Below are 7,994 nucleotides of genomic sequence, written 5' to 3'. Positions count from 1 at the left end.
TTTTTTTTTTTTTTTTTTTTTCGAGACAGGGTTTCTCTGTGGCTTTGGAGCCTGTCCTGGAACTAGCTCTTGTAGACCAGGCTGGTCTCGAACTCGCAGAGATAGATATGACTTTCAAAGGCTCGCCCCAAGGCCCAAATCCACCAGCCAGGCTCCACCTGCTAAAGGCTCCACAGTCTCTTAAAATAGCCTCATAGTGTGGGGAGCCAGCATTGCAAACAAGATTCTGTTGAGGACATTACAGACCAAGTCACAGTAATCTCTTGAGTATTAGGCTTCGAAGTAGCCCAAGATCAAGATGGAATAAATAGTATTTGTTTGATCATATCACCAATAAGAAGTAAAGCTTATGGACCAATAAATTTCAAGATTCAAGATATCAGTCTTTGGAGGGCAATGACCCTGAGGGACAGTTAACAATTAAAGCCACTCCACAATCGCCTTATCTTACTGACTTGAGAGACTGTCAACATATGACTCAATACCAGGGAACCAGGGTGGAGACACCAGAGTCTCAATTCAAAAGGTGTAATTACATGCCAAGAAGACCAAGGACACAGGGTTCCTGGGCCCATTTCCAAGAAGGGAAGATCTACAGAGAGGCCCACTCAAGTACTGAGCAAAGTACTGACTGATCACATACATGAAATTTCCTGAGAACAGGGAAAAAGGAATAACAGTGTTACTAACCGTCAGCCAGATTCAAAATCTCATCACTCACAGGAACACAGTTATGGAATTTTACTTTTTAAAGAGTTTATGAAATGAAAATTACACTTCAGTAAAGTAGTCAGAAATAAATGTAAAAGTGTGATGTTATCTGTCAGTCTTAAAACATGAATTAACAACCTTCCTCAAGACTCAGTAATACCACGTTTGGTATATATCCAAAGGATGCTCAATTGTGCCACAAGGACCTGTGCTCAACTATGTTCATAGCAGCATTGTTTGTCATAGCCAGAACCTGGAAACCACCTAAATGCCCCTCCACGAAAGAACGGATAAGGAAAATGTGCTACATTTACACAATGGAGTGCTGCACAGCAGAAAAAAAAAAAAATAACGACGTCTTGAATTTTGCAAGCAAATGGATGGAGCTAGAAAACATCATATTGAGTGAGGTAACCTAGACCCAGAAAGACAATTATCACATGTACTCACTCATTAGTGTTTTTTAAACATAAAGCAAAGAAAACGAGCCCACAAATCACAATCCCAGAGAACCTAGATGACAATGAGGACCCTAAGAGAAACATACATAGATCTAATCTTCATGGGAAGTAGAAAAAGACATGATCTCCTGAGTAAATTGGGAGCATGGGGACCTTGGGAGAAAATTGAAGGGGAGGGGAGAGGCAGGGAGGGGAGCAGAGAGAAGTGTAGAGTTCAATAAAAATCAATTTAAAAAACATGAATTAGGAGCTGAAGAAACAGCTCAGTGGTCAAGGGCACTTGCTGCCCTTGTAGAGAACCCAGGTTCAGTTTCCAGAACCCACGGGGTAGCTCATTCCAGTTCCAAGGAATCTGACACCATCTTCTGGCCTCTTCAGACATTAGTCACATATGTTATACATAGACACACATGCAGGCGAGTACTCATAGAAGTAAAATGAAAAGTAACTAAACCTTTAAAAAATAAATTGAACATAAAGACTATCAAGCCAACAGTGTAGTTCAGAATCAGAGAAGTTGCGTCGTGTGCACAAGGCCCTGGCCATCAATCAACAGTACTACAAAGAGAAACAAATTAAATAACATTAAAATAATTATGTGCTCATAATATAGTAAAGGAGATTTTCCAGTTTCCTTATTACTTATCATAACAAACATTTAAAATGTGAAGTTTTGTTTAGCCAAATTTGTTAATCTTTTCTGTACCTTTTCTTCCCTTGGTGTTATGCTTATGTAATACTTGTTGGGTCTTTCCCAGATCAGAATCTGTATAGACATTAAAATATATTTCCTGAAAGCTTTAGAGATCATTGTTAGTACAGGAAACATTTACACTGTGCCTGAAATTTACTTTGGTACAGAGATAAGGCTTTTGCATCCTTTTAAATAATTCATTAGCCACACTGAGACTTTTATTGAAGTCAGTGTTTCCCTTCCTGTATATGCAATAAATTAAACTTAACTTTAAAATAAAAGCCATTGTTTTAAAGGTCTATTATAAGTTATCTGTGTTAAAGAACTTACCTCCCAAGTTCTCTCCATTCTACATTTGCTTCTGCTCTGGGCTGAAAAGTTTCCTCCCCCTTCTCCATTTTGTTTGCTTGGTTGGTTTTGTTTGCTTGGTTTGTTTTGTTGGTTGGTTGGTTTTGTTTAATGTTCTAAATATTTCGTAGGATTATTTTATTGTAACAGTGTAGTAATAGGAGCAGCGGGGCTGCCTTCCCAGCACCCCGCTGCCCGCATGGCTAGCTTATGCCCGGAAATAACAACACACAAACTGTATTCATTTAAGCACTGCTTGGCCCATCTATCTAGCCTCTTCTAGGCTAATTCTCACATATTAATTTAGCCCATTTCTAATCATCTGCTGTAGCCCACAAGGTGGCTTACCAGGGAGATTCTAGCCTACGTCCATCCTGGGTCGGAGCTTCATCGCGTGTGCCTCAGAGAGCAGAGCTCTCGCCTCTGCCCGCAAGAGTGGAGCATCGTGTCTCTCTGAGGCGTCTGCCCCTGAGAGGAGAGCTGTCGAGTCTCTGAGCTCACTTCCTCTTCCTCCCACCTACGTTCTAACCTATCAGGGCAAGCAGCTTCTTTATTTAATCAACCAATGACCTTCCTCCATCATAACAGAATCATTTCTCCAGTTTCCCAGCCACAGCCATATCTGTTGGCCTAAATTGGTAGTGATGAAGTATTTTATGGTTAATACTGTCACCTTGATAGAATCTAGAATCACCTGGGAGACTTGCCTTTGGGCACGTCCCAGAGGATTGATTATCTTGATTAGGTTAAATGGGGTGGGAAAATTGCCCACTTTAGGTGGTACCATTCCCTATACTTGGATCCTAGACTGTATCAAAAGGAGAAAGTAAGCAAAGCACATCCATTGCTATCTGCTTCTTGACTGTCAATATGACGGAGCTGAAGAAACAGCTGCCACAGTTCTTGCTTCTGTGGCTTCCCCATTATGATAGCTGTGATCCCAAACTATGAGATAAAATAAACCTTTTCCCCTCTAAGTTGTGTTTACGATGGCATTTTACCCCAACAATGGGAATAATTATTAATATAGCATCTGATCTCTCACCTTCTTCCTGGTTCTAAGGAATCCAATTAACCCTGCACCTCTCTGACGTTATCTGACCACACGCATTACATACTTCCTACACTCATTCTAATTCACAGAACATGTGTGTGCTTCTCTGGTTAGGCACTTACTTTCAGCGAGTCTGTAGAGATGCAATTTCAATACAGTAAAATCGACTTCTTGGCCTGTGCAGTGTTTTATGAATTTTCACAAATGTATAGCATTGCATAACCATCACGACAATTGAAATAAACAAAAGCTTCATGACACTACAAATTCTCTCATGCCATCTGTAGTCAAATCTTTTCCTGCCCCTTCCCTGACACTACACATCTAGTTTCTGTCCTTAATAGCCTTGCTCTTCCAGAGTGTTGTATAAATAGAGTCATATATTATGGTGCTTTTTAACCTAGTCTTTTCTACTTAGCATAATGCATTTGCAGTGAAGCCAAGCTGTTTCAGGGAGCAAGGCTTGATTACTTTTCGCTTTTCTTTTATTGTCTTTTTGTGCTATTTTCCATTTATAAGTCCTGTACTGCATTAATAAGTGGAAACAGCAGCAATAAGACGAAAAACTGTGGTGGCACAGTCGTGGTCAGAGTACAAACGAGCAGTCATATTACGGTTTGGAAATAAAATGTCCCTCAAAGGGATTCACGTATGAAAAGGTTTTCCCCAGCTAGTGGAACCATTTTGAGAAGTTTTGGAAACTTTAGTAGGCCAGGTCTTACGGGGGAAGGTCAGCCACAAAGAACGTCTCCTTGTTCCAGGTCCCTGTCTTCCACTTGTCCCATTGCTTCCTGCCCACCAGGAACCAAAGATGATCATGGCCAGATGTTCCCACTGACATGATGTTCTTCCCAAGTGCATGGGACCAAGAAACCAAAGATTGGATCCTGTAATACCATGAGTCAAATTAAGCATTTCACCTCTAGGATTCTTTTTTGTTGGTTCTTTTATCGCCATGACAAGAAAGTTCATAGAAAAGTTGCCCATGGTTGCACATTGTCTCAGAGAAAAGTTCTAGTCTTTCCCTAGATAATATATCTGCTGTGAGCCTATTACGAACACCTTCCATTGGATTGATGAGGTCTCCCCTCTTTCTACTTTACTCAGTATTTTTGGTTTTTTTTGCAATGAATGTTCCTTGTGAATAGATGGCAGATTGGAGACTTTACAAAGAGAGAGGAGAGGGTAGTAGAATCTTGAGTATTCATCACTGTATCTTCATCTTTCACACCTTGAGTTATAACACAACACTCGAGTTATGGAAAACTGAAAGAAGTGAAAATCGTTCTCATCTAAATGCAAATTGAGCCTGTGAAAGGCAATCGGCTATTACCCTATGGATACTGGCCACATTTTGCATTTAGTTATAAATTTGCCTTATTATTGCTCATCTACCTAAAATATGTGGCACTTTGAATTCTCCCTTGAACTTGCTTATAAAATGATGTGTGATGCCATTCTGTATACTGTGAATATGTCTTATTCTCCTTGGTTAATAAAGAAGCTGATTTGGCCAATAGAGGCATGCCACTCTTCTCATATGGCTTGGTTTTGGTTACGTGTCTTATCACAATAGAAGTAACCATGCAACAGCCATTTGGAGACACTCCATACTATAATACATAAGGATACCCATTTTATGGTTGCGCTCATAGACAAGTCACCCTTAGATCAGCCTCAGCTACATGTCCTATCACTCATTACAAGGATGATGTGACTTCTCCTCTACAACTTATCTTTGACTCTGTTGGTACATGTTTTGATGTTGATGCTTTATTTCATTTTTCCTAGGAGACATGATCAAACATCTACTTATCCCACATAAAGCACTAACAACAGACTAAAGAAAGGATTCCACCTAAATGTAGCTTTGTAAATCATTGAATCTAAGGAGATTATTTATAGGAACACGGATGAAGTGTTATGGACAGATGCATGAGTAGTGATTCAGAAGCAGTTGTACAGGTGGTAATGAAACAGAATGGTTGATATTGGCAAAAGTGTCCATCTCTCTCTTTCTGTGTGTGTGCACGTGTGTGCGTGCGTGTGTGTGTGTGTGTGTAGGAGAAAGAGGAGATAGTGAAGGATAGAGAGAAAGGGAGGGGGAGAGGACTATGTTAAGCACCAAGTTTCAGTCTAGTGCTCAGCCCTCAGCCTGGCTACTAGTCTATAAACATCTGAATTTGTTAACCTACTCTGCTTTTGCCTAAGATACAATGACAGAATTCTATCACTATCATAAGACCTGGCTTGTACAACAATTATATGCATCAATTTTTAAACTTGTAAGATTCGTACATGAAGTTTTCATGTTTGGGGGTGCAATGTGAGGAAGTGTAGGGTAAAAATCCACCGATGAAGGAAATACAAAGGCCTCTCCATTTTGTCAGGAATTGGCCTAGCTTTCAGGAATCACCCAAAACTGGAGAAAGAAGACAGAGAAATACCTTGGTATAGCTATGATCAAACTTCCTGGTATTTTATTAGCATTTCAAAATGTTTTCAATAGGTTTGGGTCATATTCACCCCAACTCCTCCCAGATCCAATCCTACTACTCTACCCCCCCAACTATGTCTATATTCTCTTCTTTTTTTCTCCTTCTCCTCCACCCCTCCTCCTCCTTCTTTTTACAATTGTGAAGTTCAGTTTGTGCTACTCACATACTCTTGGATGTATGGACTTCCATCGGTCACTTTCCAGTGTCACGATTTTATGCCCCACTGACAGGAGGTCTGACCAAAGTCTCCTGTCTCCATCCCTATACAGGAAACGCTGGCGACTCTCCCTCCTGTCAAATTCCAAAACTCAAGAAAGACATAATTCAGTCCAGCATATCTCAGTCTCACCCTGGAAAAAAACAATAGCAATTAAAGAACTGGGTCTCCAAGAAGATGGCACCACGCATCAACATCTAGGAGCTAGAGGCAGGCAGGGGCATACCTCAGAAACCCTGCATGTCCACTCTGCACTTGATGTTTACAAAGGCCAGTTTAGAGGAAGCCATGCGTTCTAGTCATAAACAGTTATGAAATATAGCCAGGTATGAGCTATATCCTTAATAATAGCCAAAGTTTTTAAAGAATTAATAAACCGTTAGCCGGGCGGTGGTGGCGCACGCCTGTAATCCCAGCACTTGGGAGGCAGAGACAGGCGGATCTCTGTGAGTTCGAGGCCAGCCTGGTCTACCAAGGGAGTTCCAGGACAGGCTCCCAAAGCTAGAGAAACCCTGTCTCGAAAAAAAAAAAAAAAAAAGAATTAATAAACCCAAACCCAGAAAGCAAATGCTACATGTTTTCTCTCATTGTGTGGTGTAGGAGATCCTTCTGTGTATGTGCTGTTTTCATTGGTTAATAAAGGAACGGCTTTGGGCCTATAACAAAGCTGTAGGGGAACAGAGCTAGGCGGGGGAAACCAAATGACATGCTGAGAGAAAGGAGGCAGAGTCAGAGGGATGCCAGAGACAGATGCTGGGCATTCTACCCAGTAAGCCACTGCCATGTGGCAATACACAGATTAATAGAAATGAGTTAAATTAAGATGTAAGAGTTAGCCAATAAGAAGTTAGAGCTAATGGGCCAAGCAATGTTTTAATTAATACAATTTCTGTGTGACTTTTTCCAGTTCTGGGTGGCCAGAATAAACAAGTGGGCTTCCTCCAACAATTGTGAATGATAGCTCTGAAAATATACATATTCCATTTATAATACCATAGAGGTTGGGAAATTACAGGGCCATGGGTAGGGTCTTTCAAGGAAGGGAAAATAAAGCCCAGTGGTATAAAGGGATAAATTGGGAAAAGTAGAACAGAAAAGATTAAACTGGGATGGGGATGGGAAGGCAGGGTAGAGAGGAAAGGCTTATTTGGGCTATAGTTCAGGGGATTCTACCCATTATCACAGGGAAGGCATGGTGATGCCACTTTGATTATGGTGGTAGAAGCTGCTCATGCCATAGGTGACCAGAAAGAGATACTACAACAAGAAACAGAGTCTGGATATAACCTGTGAGAGCACATTCAGCAAGGACATCCTTAGCAACCTGCTTCCAATGAGCTAGGCTTCACCTGCTAAAGCTTCCATGGCCTCCAAAATAGCACCAATAGTGAGCAGGTATGCATTCAAAACATGAGCCTGTGGGGCCATTTAAGATTCATGCCAAAGCATACCTGTGATCTTATTTTCTTCATGCTATTTCTGGTCCATGTGTCTAAATAATAATAGAAGTCATAACAGTTAAGGAAAGAATAATTGTATCCATCCTGGCTGGCTTACCTAAGTCAGACTACAGCCTAATTCTAAAAATAAGTCCTTTAAGGCAGGGCTCATCTCCACTCTAAAGATGAGAGAACAGGTCTGCAGAAACTTCCTGGTCTGGGAGTGGTAGAACACAGAACCTGACACAGGACAACAGGCTGTGATCTGTCTTCCACTCCACAGCTGAAAAGGAGCGATCTTGCCTGGGCTAGGCTGAGGCAACGGCTGTGTCCAGCAGAGTTCTGAGCACATTGTATTCAGAAATTCCCACCGTGGGGTTCTCTGGTCTGTTTCTTTTCAGTGCTTCTGCTGTTTACGGGGATGACAAGGATGAGCTTGGCACAGTTTCAGGTCTGTTTCACAGCAGAATTTCCTAAGCTCTCCTAGTCTCCCAACCCTTGACATAGCAGCATAACACACACACACACACACACACACACACACACACACACACACTCACTCACACACACAC

This window comes from Microtus ochrogaster, unplaced genomic scaffold, assembly GCF_000317375.1.
Source record: "Microtus ochrogaster isolate Prairie Vole_2 unplaced genomic scaffold, MicOch1.0 UNK3, whole genome shotgun sequence".
NCBI classification, from domain to species: domain Eukaryota; kingdom Metazoa; phylum Chordata; class Mammalia; order Rodentia; family Cricetidae; genus Microtus; species Microtus ochrogaster.
The sequence above is the reverse complement of the archived record's forward strand: the minus strand, read 5'-3'. Positions refer to the sequence as shown.